The 16,861-nt window shown below is 45.1% G+C and overlaps 1 pseudogene; it reads left to right on the top strand.

The window, feature by feature from the left end:
• Positions 1-5,381: 5,381 nt before the first annotated feature.
• Positions 5,382-15,587, top strand: LOC110521054 (tripartite motif-containing protein 54-like; annotated as a pseudogene).
• Positions 15,588-16,861: the final 1,274 nt, after the last annotated feature.

Here is a 16,861-nt window from a genome sequence, read left to right as displayed (position 1 = left end):
GGGTTTTATATCATTTTACTATTTTCTACATTGTAGAATAATAGTGAAGACACAAACTATGAAATAACACATGGTATCATGTAGTAACCCAAAAAGTGTTCATCAAAATATATTTGAGATTCTTCAAAGTAGCCACCCTTTGCCTTGATGACAGCTTTGCACACTCTTGGCATTCTCTCAACCTGCTTCACCTGGAATGCTTTTCCAACAGTTGAAGGAGTTCTCACATATGCTGAGCACTTGTTGAATGCTTTTCCTTCATTCTGCGGTCCAACTCATCCCAAACCATCTCAATTGGGTAGAGTTTGGGTGATATTGGAGGACAGGTCCTCTGATGCAGCACTCCATCACTCTCCTTCTTGGTCAAAATAGCCCTACACAGCCTGGAGGTGGGTTGGGTCATTGTCCTGTTGAAAAACAAACGATAGTTCCACTAAGCGCAAACCAGACGGTATGGCGTATTGCTACAGAATGCCGTGGTAGCCATGCTGGTTAAGTGTGCCTTGAATTCTAAATAAATCACTGACAGTGTCACCAGCAAAGCACCATCACACCACCCCTCCATGCTTCACGGTGGGAACCACACATGAGACCTACTCTGCGTCTCACAAAGACACAGTGGTTGGAACCAAAAATCTCAAATTTAGACTCATCAGACATATTTCCACCAGTCTAATGTCGAAAGCTCAAGTTTCTTGGCCCAAGCAAGTCTCTTATTATTGGTGTCCTTTATTTTTTTTAAACATTTAACTAGGCAGGTCAGTTAAGAACACATTGTTATTTAGAAAGACAGTCTACCAGGGAACAGGGGGTTAACAGCCTTGTTCAGGAGCAGAACAACAGATCAGCTCAGGGATTCGATTAAGCAACCTTTCGGTTACTGGCCCAACACTCTAACCACTAGGCTACATTTTAGTAGTGGTTTCTTTGCAGCAATTCAACCATTAAGGCCTGATTCACACAGTCTCCTCTGAACAGTTGATGTTGAGATGTCTGTTACTTTGTTTATTTGGGCTGCAATCTGAGGTGCAGTTAACACTAATGAACTTATCCTCCGCAGCAGAGGTAACTTCCTGTGGCGGTCCTCATGAAAGCCAGTTTCATCATAGCGCTTGATGGTTTTTGCGACTGCATTTGAAGAAACGTTCAAACTCTTGACATTTTTCGACTGACCATGCCTTAAAGTAATAATGGACTGTTTCTCTTTGCTTATTTAAGCTGTTCACATAATATGGACTTGGTATTTTACCAAATACCCTACTTTGTCACAACACAACTGATTGGCCCAAACGCATTAAGAAGGAAAGAAATTCCACAAATTAACTTTCAACAAGGCACACTTGTTAATTGAAATGCAATCCAGGTGACTACCTCATGAAGCTGGTTGAGAGAATGCCAAAGTGTGCAAAGCTGTCATCAAGACAAAGGGTGGCTACTTTGAAGAACCTAAATATATATTTTTGAATTGGTTAACACTTTTTGGGTTACTACATGATTCCATATGTGATATTTCATAGTTTTGATGTCTTCAATATTATTATATAATGTAGGAAATAGTAAAAAATAAAGAAAAACCATTGAATCACACACAGAATGAGCAGTATGGCTGGAGGGTCACGTCAGGATGAGCCTGCAGAAAGGGTACCACAATAGGGAGGAGGATGTCTTCCCTGTAACACACAGTGTTGAGATTGCCTGCAATGACAACAAGCTCAGTCCGATGATGCTGTTACACACAGCCCAGACCATGACAGACCCTCCACCTCTAAATCTATCCCGCTCCAGAGTACAGGCCTCGGTGTAACACTCATTCCTTCGAAGATAAATGCAAATCTGACCATCACCCCCGGTGAGACAAAACCGCGTCCTGTCTGGTCCAGTGACGGTGGGTTAGTGCCCATAGGTGACATTGTTGCCAGTGATGTCTGGTGAGGACCTGCCTTACAACAGGCCTACAGGCCCTCAGTCCAGCCTCTCTCAGCGAACAGACTGAGCACTGCTGGAGGGATTGTGCGTTCCTGGTGTAACTCGGGCTGTTGTTGTTGCCATCCTGTACCTGTCCCGCAGGTGTGATGTTCAGATGTATCGATCCTCTGCAGGTATTGTTACACGTGGTCTGCCACTGCGAGGACAATCAGCTGTCCGTCCTGTCTCCCTGTAGCGCTGTCTTAGGCATCTCACAGTATGGACATTGCAATTTATTGCCCTGTCCACATTGCAGTCCTCATGCTTCCTTGCAGCAGCATGCCTAAAGCACATTCACGCAGATGAGCAGGGACCCTGGGCATCTTTCTTTTGGTGTCTTTCAGAGTCAGTCGAAAGGCCTCTTTAGTGTCCTACGTTTTAATAACTGTGACCTTAATTGCCTACCGTCTGTAAGCTGTTAGTGTCTTAACGACCGTTCCACAGGTGCATGTTCATTAATTTTTTATGGTTCATTGAACAAGCATGGAAAACAGTGTTTAAACCCTTTACAATGAAGATCTGTGAATCTATTTGGATTTTTACCAATTATCTTTGAAAGACAGGGTCCGGAAAAAGGGCCGTTTCTTTTTTTGCTGGGTTTATATAAGGAATGGCTCTCCATGAACCAAACAAAGTATGTCTGTTCACAGAAGAATGCTTTCTTTTCGTTCTGTTCTCTCAGACTAACAGAACACTGCAATCATTGGTGAACATAAAATTGGACCAAATACCAGGAATAGCAACGTTTTCTGCTGTTACAATATTTGAAGACGTTATCCAAGAGTCTGCCGACATTTCACGATGACAACAAAGCATCAAGCTAAATTGTTGCCACTAGCCACATTAGTGAAACTAGCTACATATTTAGAGGGTGCCTGCCCATAGGCTACTCCAGTAAAAGAAAGGCAACAGGGAGCTAGAAGTACAGTAGGGTGTGTGTTTGGCTTACTTTGCACAAAGCCTCCATGTCCTATAAAAGTCCCCTTAAGCTTATTAGCAGCTTAGCATTACCTCAGCAATTACCTCATCTGTTTAGTAACCAGGAAGTGGAGGGTTATGGGTCATGGGCCACTTGTCAGAGGTTGTGTTGCAGATAAAGTATTTCCGGGTCAGTTAATCAGCTGAGGCGTTTTCTTATAGGCTCACATTCCAGCTTGGATCTTTTGAATAGTTTGGATATTTTATCCGTCACTGATAATTCTGCTTAAAGTGTTGGTCCCATGTTTCCTGAGCTAAAAGAAAAGATCCCAGAAATGTTCCATACGCACAAAATAGTAATTTCTCTCAAATTTTGTGCACACATTTCTTCACATGCCTGTTAGTTAGCAATTCTCCTTTGCCAAGATAATCCATTCAAGAAGTTGATTAAACAGCATGATAATTACACCTTGTGCTGTGGACAATAATAGGCCACTCTAAAATGTGCAGTTTTGTCACACAACACAATCCCACAGATGTCTCAAATTTTGAGGGAGCGTGCAATTGGCATGCTGAATGCAGGAATCGCCACCAGAGCGGTTGCCAGAGAATGTAATGTTTCTCTACCATAGGCCGCCTCCAACATTGTTTTAGAGAATTTGGCAATACGTTCAACCAGCCTCATAACAGCAGACCATATGTAACCACGCCAGCCCAGGACCTCCACATCTGGCTTCGTCACCTGCAAGATGGTCTGAGACCAGCTACCCGGGCTGCTGATGAAACTGTGGGCTTGCACAACTGAAGAATTTCTGCACAAACTGTCAGAAACCGTCTCGGGGACATTCATCTGCGAGGTCGTCGTCCTCACCAGGTTCTTGACCTGATTTCAGTTCGGCGTCATATCTGATGTCAGTGGGCGCAAATGCTCACCTTCGATGGCTGCTGGCACGCTGAAGAATTGTGCTCTTCATGGATGAATCCTGGTTTCAACCGTACCGGGCAGACAGCGTGTATGGTGTCGTGTGAATGAGCGGTTTTCTGATATCAACATTGTGAACACAGTGCTCCATGGTGGCGTTGGGGTTATGGTATGGGCAGGCATAATCTATGCACAACGAACACAACTGCGTTTTATCATTGCCAATTTGCACAGTGATACCGTGACGAGATTCTGAGGCCCATTGTCATGCCATTCATCCACCTCCATCACCTCATGTTTCAGCATGATATGTCGCAAATATCTGTACACAATTCCTGGAAGCTGAAAATGTCCCATTTGTTGCATACTGTTTGGGATGCTCTGGATCGACTTGTACAACAGCGTGTTCCAGTTCACGCCAATATCCAGCAGCTTCACATAGCCATTGAATAAGAGTGGGACAATATTCCACAGGCCACAATCAACAGCCTGATCAACTCTATGTGAAGGAGATGTGTTGCGCCGCATGAGGCAAATGGTGGTCACACCAGATACTGACTGGTTCTGATCCACGCCCCTACCTTTTATTTAAGGTATCAGTGACCAACAGATGCATATCTGTATTACCAGTCATGTAAAAATCCATAGATTAGGGCCTAATTAATGTATTTCAATTGACTGATTCCTCATGTGAACTGTAACTCAGTAAAATATTTTAAATTGATGCGTTCTGCGTTTTATATTTTGGTTCAGTGTATTATTCATAGAAGACACATTGAAAGTTGAAACGTTGAAGTAGAAAATATTCAGATGAGCATTATATGAGCCTGCTATTCCCCGAAAGTATCAACTGATAACATACTGGTAGGCAACCATATAATTGCTGCCCACTGCTCAAGTAATGGTTTTGGGTAACTGACGAGTAGCACAACAACATGTACTGTGGAGTGGAGTCATTTGTTTGTTGTGATGCCAACAGCAGTGAGTGACTGCCTCCAGTCTGGCCTGAGTTCAGCAGGCTTTAGATTGATGCTGTGTTACTGACGTGGTGTTAAAATGTTTAGTGCCTCATGCCATCGGCACCAGCTATCTCTCTTAGGCCCAGTGACTCAGGGGCCTTCAATACACCCCGACCCCACTGAATATTCCAGTGTGTGCCCGCAAGGGCCTTCCTGTCTGTTACCCTATCAGCTTACTGCAGATATAAAAATGGACAGAGGAATCTCTCCCTCCTCTCTTCTACCACACCAATGGTTTGGGTTTTGGATCTGGGTTAGGAATCCCAGTGGTCCAGAGTGGCATGCAGTTCGACAGTAACCCCACTCAGTACAAACAAAGGCTAAAGACATCTCTCTGGCAAGGAGGGTCTCTAAGCTGGAGGAGAGACAGGCAGCAAGATCGAGGGATAGAGTGATAGAGAGGATCGAGAGTGGAGGCACAGGAAGATCCCCAGTTCTTTCTTCTTGAGAGCTTCACAGAGTCAGAGCTTCAGAAGGACTCAGAGCTTCACACAGTCCAGTGTTTGGGATGAACTTTGAACTGGGCTAAACCTGTGCAGCTGGGGGAGTCAAGCACCATGGATAACCTGGAGAAGCAGCTCATCTGTCCCGTCTGCCTGGAGATGTTCACCAAGCCTGTGGTTATATTTCCCTGCCAACACAATCTCTGCAGGAAATGTGCCAACGACGTCTTCCAGGTAAGATTGGCAGGATGTTTTTTTTGCTGTGCTGAAGCCATGTGTGGTCCACTAGTGGTCTATTAGTGGTCCAGCAGTGGTCCAGCAGTGGTCTGTGATTTTGGAGCCATGATTCCACGGTTTCTAGGTCCTGAGCAGAGTACATGTCTTAGCTTTGACTGCCCATGACACCCATGGTTACTTGTGAAAGGAAAAAATACACAGTGAGGTGTTCTGGCTCTAAGATGGATCACAGTGTTAGAGCATGGCATAAAACGGACCTTGGAGTGCCATTCTTTGTTACAATCATATCAGTTACTCTCAAAGACCATAAAGGGGGACTCATACACTACACTGAGTGTACAAAACATTAGGAACACCTTCCGAATATTGAGTTTAATACCCTTTTGCCCTCAATTCGTCAGGGCATACAAGGTGTTGAAAATGTTCCACAGGGATGCTGGCCCATGTTGGCTCCAATGCTTCCCACAGTTGTGTCAAGTTCAATGGATGTACTTTGGGTAGTGGGCCATTCTTGATACACACAGGAAACTGTTGAGCACAAAAACCACAACAGCGTTGTAGTCCTTGACACACTCAAACCGGTGTGCCTGGCACCTACTACCATATCCCGTTCAAAAGCACTTAAATATTTTGTCTTGCCTATTCACCCTCTGAACGGCACAAATACACAATCCATGTCTCAGTTGTCTCAAGGCTTAAAAATGGAAGTGGATTTAACAAGTGCCATCAATAAGGCATTATAGCTTTCACCTGGATTCATCTGGTCAGTCTATGTCATGGAAAGAGCAGGTGGTCCTAATGTTTTGTACACTCAGTGTATATCCAAAACAGACATTACTGCAATAGTATGTTCAGATTCCCACTCCCTCACCGGTTTGAGTCTGTCAAGAACTGCAAAGCTGCTGGGTTTTTCACGCTCAACAGTTTCCCGTGTGTATCAAGAATGGTCCACCGCCCAAAGGACGTCCAGCCAACTTGATACAACTGTGGGAAGCAATGGAGTCAACATGGGTCAGCAGCCCTGTGGAACGCTTTCAACGCCTTGTAGAGTCCATGCCCCGATTAATTGAGGAAGGTGCACCTATCTTTTTTTTACACTCAGTGTTTATCTTTGGTCCTGTTGACTGTTCGAACTGAAGGAGCCATTCAGATATGAGAGACTCCAACAGCTGCCTCAGTCCTGGGGGACAGGATGCAACAAGGTCTGCCTCTCAGGCCGAGGCCATTAATGGAAAGCAGAGGAGGCCTGGTGGGAGGAGCTATAGGAGGACAGGCTCATTGTAATGGCTGGAAAGGAATAAATGGAACGATATCACAACAAACATATGGAAACCACATATTTGACTCTGTTCCACTGATTCCATTCCAGCCATTACAATGAGCACGTCCTCCTATAGCTCCTCCCACCAGCCTCCTCAGGTGAAAAGTGGTCTACTTGTCACAGACCAAGACAGGACAAACAAGAAGAGTCCAGCAGGTCAGAGGTGTGTGTGTGTGTGCGCGCGAGGGGTACGTGACTGCCTTCTGCAAGCATCCACCTGAACCAGAATGCTCACCAAATGTCAACATCATACATACAACCACACTTCTGCTGACCTCCGTTGACTTGGCATGTCAACAGTAGCCATGTCAACAGTAGCCATGAGCACAAGGTGTGTGTTACGTGAACTCCGCCATGAAATATTGTTTCCAAAATATTCACCGTTCATGCAACAGACCTAGGCATCTGTTTTCATTCTAATGGTGTCACTAGAGCTTCTGTGTGTGTTCATAAGCTGCGTCACGTCAACATACCAGGAATATGGAAAGCTCAGTCCCTGGCAGTGTCCTCCATGTTGGTGTTATAACAAGCACACTTTATCCCTGCCTCGATGGAGTGGTAAACATGAAAACCATGTGTCCTCTTGTGGCATTGACACAGCTACAGACGTATGTATCTGGGGGTTAAGTACCATAGATTTTATATTTGGGAAATGTTGCAATTACTGTAGGTGCATTGTATTACCATTCTAGGGTTAGGGTTAGTGTTAGCATTTATATCCTACTTTCTGTCCTAATCCTACCACTCTTTTGGTGCTGGATTCGGCTCAGTCTGGCTTTCTCTTTGACCCAAGGCTCAATTTAGCCACTGATGTGGTTCGCAATAGGGAGTGAGAATCTGACCCCCCCCCCGTATTTCAAGACACATTTGCAACTTATTGTGCCTTCAAACACGTAAAAAAGTCATTAGGTTACATATAAAAAAAATAAACAAAACTGTATACACTTTAATGCCGTAAAACATACTATAGCCTAACATTTCCAGGTGATTGGGTGATCTCAAGTGCTGGGGGTGAGGTAAAGAATCTGGAGAGGTTCGAAATAGTATACCATCGGGCAGTAATGTGTGTTTACCAGTAGAGAGCAGTACTGTAATATGTTACTACTGGGTGTTGTAAAAGCGCCTTACGGCCATATTTAAAAGCCGTTGGTCCTTTTGGCTGTAAACAAACTATGTTGTTTATTACATCATATATATTCCATCGCTGAACGTTATAGTACGTGGCATATTTTTTGTTCAACGACAGAAATAGGACCCATCTCTGAGAACACATTCTCACTTTGTATACATGGCCACTGGGTGGCAGTCTTTTCCAATATTTTGTTTAATTTAGAACGCTGTACATTATCACAGCTTTTTCATACCTTGTCACTTGACACGATAAATATAAAATATAATATAATTACATCAAGGAAAGTACTTTAGGTCTGTAACACAGATTTGAGCAATATGAACAATCTATCTAGTTACACTCCAAATTATATTCCACAATGACTTTTATCGACTTTGTAAATTGGCTTGCAGTTATTTGATGTTAACACCTTAACCCAGCAGAGCAAGGGAGAGAAATGAAACATTACCAAAGCTAGTGTATCATCAGCTGTTCCAGTGACTGTGAAACAAAGCGTGGGGAGAGTGGACTTCTCCCCTGGAGAATGGTGGTCAATAGCTGTAAATTACATATGAGGTAAACTGTTGGTGAAATCCCCTAACTCCTTGTAAGTGCTGTTCCCATAAGGATATTTCCTCAGTCATGGACAGAAGTGATGAGTCTCATAAGAGAGGCAGTTGTGTGTGTGTGTGTGTGTGTGTGTGTGTGTGTGTGTGTGTGTGTGTGTGTGTGTGTGTGTGTGTGTGTGTGTGTGTGTGTGTGTGTGTGTGTGATTGAATGTCTCTATAACAGGTCGTTCCTTTACTTCTGTGTCCCTGATGTGTGAGGAGCATGATGAGGAGAAAATCAACATCTACTGCCTGAGCTGTGAGACGCCCACCTGCTCTACGTGCAGTGTTTGGCCAGCACAATGACTGTGAGGTGGCCCCCTTGCAGAACGTCTACAAGCGACAGAAGGTAAGGAAGCACCCTGAGTCAGGTTGTGATCTCACTCAATATCTCTATAAGCTGTCTGTCTTCCTGTCTGGTAGTCTGTCTGCCCGCTTGTCTGTTAGATCGTCCTTACAATGAAAAGTAATTATCCAATATAACAGCTTACTTACTTTGTCACTCTCTGTTCATCATGTCCCCCAGAGAGAGATTTGAATGTTATTTAAAGTGTAGAGCCAGTGTGTGTATGTGATCTGCCTGTGTGTGTGTAGTTTGTCTTTGAGTGCTGAGTGAAGTGACAGCAGACAGATGTATTGAGTTGGAGCTGCCCTGCGGGGGTTCTCACACTGTGAGGGCCGGGTTTCATCTCAACTCACACGCACATACGCAAACACACACACAGCCTGGTGGCACGACAACAGCTAATGTTGTATATCACACCTCTGAGTCGTGTGCAGCATTCGTGTCTGTCCTTCATGTGGACTCACTCACTGACACACACACACACACACACACACACACACACACACACACACACACACACACACACACACACACACACACACACACACACACACACACACACACACACACAGCGGTGCTCTGGCCTGCTGCCATTAGTCCTTACTTCTAATTTCTACTCCCTCTAACTCATTCACTATAAACTTGTCATCTCACTCCCCTCTCTCTTAAATCTCCTCACCCTCTGTCCATGCTGTGTACTGTGGGCCCAAGCAGAGAGGGACATGCCTGACCATTAGCTCCCATAGTTCTCTCTCTCTCTCTCTCTCTCTCTCTCTCTCTCTCTCTCTCTCTCTCTCTCCCTCTTCCTCTCTCTCCCTCTCCCTCTCTCTCTCTCTCTCTCTCTCTCTCGCTCTGAGTGACTCATCCATCCACAGCAGTGGGACTTGAGTCATTCTCCTCTGAGCTCAAGTCACAGGCTCAGCTCCTCCCTCGCTGCTGGCTGCCCGCTAACTAGCTCTCCTCTCCAGCATCCAGGTGAACAGTGACTAATATCAAAGTGAGAGTCCCACCATACCAGCATGGTGGACACCATATGGTGGGACTCAACTGAAGGTCACTTGTTAAGGATGGACAATGTGTCTGGCTATTAAGTAAAACTGAAGGGGAACGCCATCCACACAAACATGATACATAGGGTTTACATATGTACTGTGTCTACTTACATAAGCTAAAACAGTACGAATGGACCATAGCGACAGACATGTTATTGAGCAGATGGCATTTTTCTTTGCACAACGTTGCTCACTCACTCTGTAAATCACTCAACATTACAGATGCAGATGAGAAACGTTTGGGATCAACTTCACCTTCACCTGATGTTTTATGCTTTGTTAAAAAAACAACACTTTTTCACTCTATCATCACAGTTGTGTGAACTACCACATTAGGTTAGGGTTTCCCATCCCTCTACTCGGGCCCTCCCAGACGTTTCACATTTTAGTTTTAGCCCTAAACTGGCACACCAGATTCAATTAGTCAACTAATCATCAAGCCTATGTGTAATTGAACCTGGTGTGCCAGTTTAGGGCTAAAACTAAAATGTGAAACATCTGGGGGGGGCGAGGAGAGGGTTGGGAAGCCCTGACTTAATGTGTTAGTGCAGGGTTGGAACAAAAGCCTTCTTATCCTGTATTAACCCAGGACCAGGGTTGATGGCCACTGGTGTAGTAAGTACAGACATTGACCCATCATGCTCTGTTGTGATTGGTTCTAGACGGTGCTGAGCGACAGCATCGCCATCTTGGTGGCGGGGAACAACCGTATCCAGGCCCTCCTCTCGAAGATGGAGGAGATATGCAGGACCATCCAGGTGAGAATGTCACCCACTACAACCACTCACACTTCTCACCTCAAAGTCACAATCCCTCACTGTGGGGTCACAACACACATTACTCACATCACTGTGAATAACCTGTTATATTGTATTAACTAGCATGAATAAGTAGTAATACATTATTTATGAACTATTTCTACACTGAACAAAAATATAGCGTTGGTTCCATGTTTCATGAGCTGAATTAAAAGATCACAGACATTTTCCATATGCACAAAAAGCGTATTTAATAAGCTTAAAGCTTATTGTTAGTGAGCATTTCTCCTTCGGTAAAATGATCCATTCACCTGACAGGTGTGGCATATCAAGAAGCTGATTAAACGGCATGATCATTACATAGGTACACCTTGTGCTAGGGACAATGAAAGGCCACTCTAAAATGTGCAGTTTTGTCACACAACACAATGCTACAGATGTCTCGAGGTTTGAGGGAGCGTGCAATGGCATGCTGACTACAGGGATGTTGAATGCGATAATTGAATGTACATTTCTCTACCATACGCTGCCTCCAACGTTGTTTTAGAGAATTTGGCAGTACGTTCAACCTGCCTCACAACCGCAGACCACAGCGTTATGTGGTCGAGCTGATTTCTGGTGTCAACATTGTGAACCGAGTGCCCCATGGTGGCGGTGGGGTTCTGGTATGGGTATTCATAAGCTATGGACAAAGAACACAATTGCATTTTATCGATGGGAATTTTGTGGGCGTGTGCAGTTGCCATGCTGACTGCAGGAATGTCCACCAGAGAAATGTTCTGAAACAAAGATGAAAATGTCTTAGTTCTCCATGGCCTGCATGTCACCCATTGAGAATGTTTGGGATGCTCTGGATCGACTTGTATAACAGCGTGTTCCAGTTCCCGCCAATATCCAGACTTGCCTAGTTAAATAAAGGCTCAAATTTAAATATATGTTGTTATTTTTATAAGAAATAACTTTGCATAGCCATTGAAAAGGTGTGGGACAACATTCCACAGGCCACAATCAACAGCCTGATCAACTCCATGTGAAGGAGATGTGTTGCGCCGCATGAGGCAAATGGTGGTCACACCAGATACTGACTGGTTCTGATCCACGCCCCTACCTTTTATTTAAGGTATCAGTGACCAACAGATGCATATCTGTATTACCAGTCATGTGAAATTCATAGATTAGGGCCTAATGAATTCATTTCAATTGACTGATTTCCTTATATGAAGTGTAACTCAGTAAAGTCGTAGAAATTGTTGTACGTTGCGTCTATATTAAGCATTTCTAAAGGCTTATTCATGAAAAGTCATTCTAAAGTGTTCAATGGAGGTCTGTGTGCAAGAGAACGGGCATCATCAGAAGCAGAGTCGGTGTGATAAGTTTAACGGACTGTATGCCATCCTGGAGGGGATGATCAGCCGCCAGCAGGATGACAAGCTGGACTACATCGCCACGGAGACCACCTGGAGTGCGCGGGCAAGCTTGTGGGGACAGCCATCCAGTCTATGGAGGAGCCACAGATGGCTGTGTTCCTACAGGTAGGCACTATGGATGGAACACGAGCCCTGAACCTGGGTGCACGGTCTGGCCTCAGTAACTGGACCTGGGTGCACGGTCTGCCCTCAGTAACTGGACCTGGGTGCACGATCTGCCCTCAGTAACTGGACCTGGGTGCACGATCTGGCCTCAGTAACTGGACCTGGGTGCACGGTCTGGCCTCAGTAACTGGACCTGGGTGCACGGTCTGGCCTCAGTAACTGAACCTGGGTGCACGGTCTGGCCTCAGTAACTGGACCTGGGTGCACGATCTGGCCTCAGTAACTGGACCTGGGTGCACGGTCTGGCCTCAGTAACTGAACCTGGGTGCACGGTCTGGCCTCAGTAACTGGACCTGGGTGCACGGTCTGGCCTCAGTAACTGAACCTGGGTGCACGGTCTGGCCTCAGTAACTGAACCTGGGTGCACGGTCTGGCCTCAGTAACTGGACCTGGGTGCACGGTCTGGCCTCAGTAACTGGACCTGGGTGCACGGTCTGGCCTCAGTAACTGGACCTGGGTGCACGGTCTGGCCTCAGTAACTGAACCTGGGTGCACGGTCTGGCCTCAGTAACTGAACCTGGGTGCACGGTCTGGCCTCAGTAACTGTAACCTGGGTGCACGGTCTGGCCTCAGTAACTGGACCTGGGTGCACGGTCTGGCCTCAGTAACTGGACCTGGGTGCACGGTCTGGCCTCAGTAACTGAACCTGGGTGCACGGTCTGGACTCAGTAACTGAACCTGGGTGCACGGTCTGGCCTCAGTAACTGAACCTGGGTGCACGATCTGGCCTCAGTAACTGGACCTGGGTGCACGGTCTGGCCTCAGTAACTGGACCTGGGTGCACGGTCTGGCCTCAGTAACTGAACTTGGGTGCACGGTCTGGCCTCAGTAACTGAACCTGGGTGCACGGTCTGGCCTCAGTAACTGAACCTGGGTGCACGATCTGGCCTCAGTAACTGGACCTGGGTGCACGGTCTGGCCTCAGTAACTGGACCTGGGTGCACGGTCTGGCCTCAGTAACTGAACCTGGGTGTGTACCAGTATGTTGTTGAATGGAATGGAATGATGGTCATTACAGCACAACTACCGGTATATGTTAAGATGTAACTTCTTGAGCAGAAAACGTTCCTGTTTCAGCCCCTCAGAAACTGCACTAGGATCAGAGTTCTTGCAGGTGTTTCACTGTCTTATGATCAGTATCCCTACAGCTAGCATACGTGTATGAGTCAGTGGGCCCTCAACAACTGACTGTAATATGATCAATTGTTTGATCAATGGCTCTGGGTCAGTTGTGAGCTGGCCCCAATCCACATGAGACATGATAAGGCATAAAGTAATAACAGTGACGATGAGTCACAGACACCATAGAGACTGTAGTCCCCCGGCTCTCACCCCTGACCTGAACAAATAACAGTCTACTTCACATCCTGTACATGCTGGGACCAGGCTCAATGATATGCCCAAAGACACAGTAAAGGATCCTTTCATCCTTTAAATCAGGTTTAGAGAAACCTTCACTATTGATGATCAATGGGGTGTCATGCAGTGCTTCGCCGTATTGAGCAGGGGAGGAGTGATGAGCAGAAAGCCCAGCAGGGGAGCCTCATCGGCGGGGACGCTGCTTTTCAAAGCAGCCCTAGAAACTCTGGTCCTGTGATTCTCTGACAACTCACACTGTAACCCTATGGAGGTGATTGACACCTCTCTCCATCAATACACTAGAAGCATTCTCTAAGTTCCAGTCCCCAGGGGCCAGGCATTGCTCAACTAGTGACAAACCTACACATAGGTCTACACACACACACCTCCCCTGCGGGGGACACCTGCCTCATCCTTTGACCGCTGGCCTACTGGCCATAAATATTGTCCTTGTAATAGAGCCAGGTGGGATGACGTGCCCCTGCTGCAGACCACAGGTAGTTTAAACCCCCGCTAGGCGAGAGATAGATGGTGCCATTTATGCCATTCATCCGACACTCCTTTCCTCCACTCAGGTCCCTTGCTTTATAAAAAGCTACAGTTTGAGTGAAGGCTCGCAATTTAAGTGTCTCTTTATTCAACTCCTTCACCGTCCACGCTTGCAAGCACTTTGTTTTGTCAACCAGTTTAGGGCTCTATTCACTCTGTAAACCTGAGTGATACAGATTCCACGATAGAAATGTAAAAGTAATTTCCGATTGAGCCGACATTTGCAGCGTTTACTGTGAATGCAGTCTCCGCTATAGCGGAAACGTTGCCTTTAAATGTAAATTACGCTGTAAATCTGAACTTCCGCGATGCGGATTGAATAGGGCCCTAACTGTTAGCGCTAGCGTGAGTGTCAGGACGGTGGCAGGTGCACGTTTTATGAATGACTCAAACTGAGCGAGTGATTCAGAAGATCGAGAGAAGAGGAGGCTATAGAAATTAAATGAATTGTAAATGAATAAAAATTATATAAAACTCAAAAAACTTATTCTAGAGTACATATAGCACTAATTTACCTCAGAAATTGAAGTGCAGGAATTGAAACTAAATGCAATAGCCTATTGATAATTTATTTTCTCCACAGAGCATCAAGGATATATTTAAACAGAAAGTAAAATTCTTCTTTTCATCTGTATAGTGTTCCATTCTGCTTCTTATGGGGTGTTTAGCTGGAAAGTCACAAATTACATTACATTCACTAACACAAGCACTAAAATAAACTAACACACCAATTGCAATGACTGTAAACTGAAAGTAACTGCATGGGAGATGTGTGTGGTTGGCAGTAATGTGTGATTGCTGGCTGCTGATAGCTAATGCATTATAATGAAGCTCTCCACTTGTAGAGTTATCGAGCAAACCCACCCAGCCTGCGTCACTACCAGCCACAGGGGGACAGGGGACGCTGCCATCCATCGCTGTCCGTCATCTCCTATTTGTTTGTCTCTGAGCTGTGACCTCCCCACTGTGTCCTTGTCGGGATCTCTGCCACTGCCAAGGCGTCCAACATGGAGCGTCCAGAGCCGGGTTATGAGAGCATGGCCCATTTTGTTACCAACACAGAGGATGTTGCAGACATGCTAAGGACCATTGACTTCAACACAAGTAGGGCCTCAGGTAGCTGTACAATACAACCATATATGGAAAGTTTGGCCATTAACGTTTCTCTATATTTGACTCTAGCCTCAGGGAAGTGACGTCAGCTCCAAACATTACCCCTGAAATCGCATGTTCAAGAACAATTCCCTTGTTTTTGTTGGTCTGTCTTAATGTGCTGCGCTGTATGTGGTCTCAGGTTCTCACAGAGAAGACGGTTATGATCTGGATGAGGGGGCCAGAACCTGGCATCACTGCAACGGAGGACGTAGACTATGGGAGATACCAGTAGTTGAAAAGGATCCCTCAGGTTAATATCAAAAGACAAACCAGAATATAGTATGCTGCTCCTCTGATTTATTCCTGTACCCACATTTACAACGCTTAGGCTACAAACCCAAAGGCTTTTATATATAGTTTCTTATGACATTAGTCAAAAATATTGCCATAAAGGCTGAAATCAAGTGTTTCATGTCCAGAATATGGATAACTTGTCTTGTTTACCTCACAGCACACTCATTTCAAATGGAAAGACAATGCATTATTTTTCCTCTGTGATGAATCAATTCCATATTCCCCTAGCTACCTCAAAAGGTATAACGATGCTGCTTAAAACCAGGGGACCCATCAGCCTCACAGCGTCACTGTAACATTCCAGAGATTAATGAACTGGAAGCACACATTTCATGAATGGCCACGGTCAGATAGTCCAGGGAGAGATGGGGGGGTTATTTACTGGGCTGTCGTTTATACATGATTATGGGTTCATCCAGAAACTCCCGAGTGAAGAGTTTGATGTAGCCTGTTGATTGGGCTTTACCTTGTTGTACTGACTATGACAATTCTTGTGATTTTGGCTTAATATACAGTACTAGTCAAACGTTTGGATACACGTACTCATTCCAGAGTTTTTCTTTATTTAAAAAAAACTATTTTCGACATTGTAGAACAATAGAGAAGAAATCAAAACTATGAAATACACAAAAAAGTGTTAAACAAATCAAAGTATGTTTTATATTTGAGACTCTTCAAAGTAGCCACCCTTTGCCTTGATGACAGCTTTGCACACTCTTGGCATTCTCTGAACCAGCTTCATGAGGTAGTCACCTGGAATGCATTTCAATTAACAGGTGTGCCTTGATAAAAGTTCATTTCTGGAATTTCTTTCCTTCTTAATGCGTTTGAGCCAATCAGTTGTAACAAGGTAGAGGTGGTATACAGAAAATAGCCCTATTTGGTAAAAGACCAAGTTCATATTATGGCAAGAACAACTCAAAAAAGCAAAGAGATTTGACAGTCCATTATTACTTTAAGACATGAAGGTCAGTCAATAGGGAACATTTCAAGAACTTTGAAAGTGTCTTTAAGTGCAGTCGCAAAAACCATCAAGCGTTATGATGAAACTGGCTCTCATGAGGACCTCCACAGGAAAGGAAGACCCAGAGTTACCTCTGCTGCAGAGGATAAGTTCATTAGAGTTACCAGCCTCAGAAATTGCAGCCCAAATAAATGCTTCACAGAGTTCAAGTAACAGACACATCTCAACATCAACTTTTCAAAAGAGGC

Source organism: Oncorhynchus mykiss, chromosome 4 (assembly GCF_057628025.1).
Source record: "Oncorhynchus mykiss isolate SJ-2025 chromosome 4, ASM5762802v1, whole genome shotgun sequence".
In the NCBI taxonomy this organism is placed as follows: Eukaryota; Metazoa; Chordata; class Actinopteri; order Salmoniformes; family Salmonidae; genus Oncorhynchus; species Oncorhynchus mykiss.
Note: the sequence above shows the minus strand (reverse complement) of the source record. Positions and strands in the feature narration are given on the sequence as shown.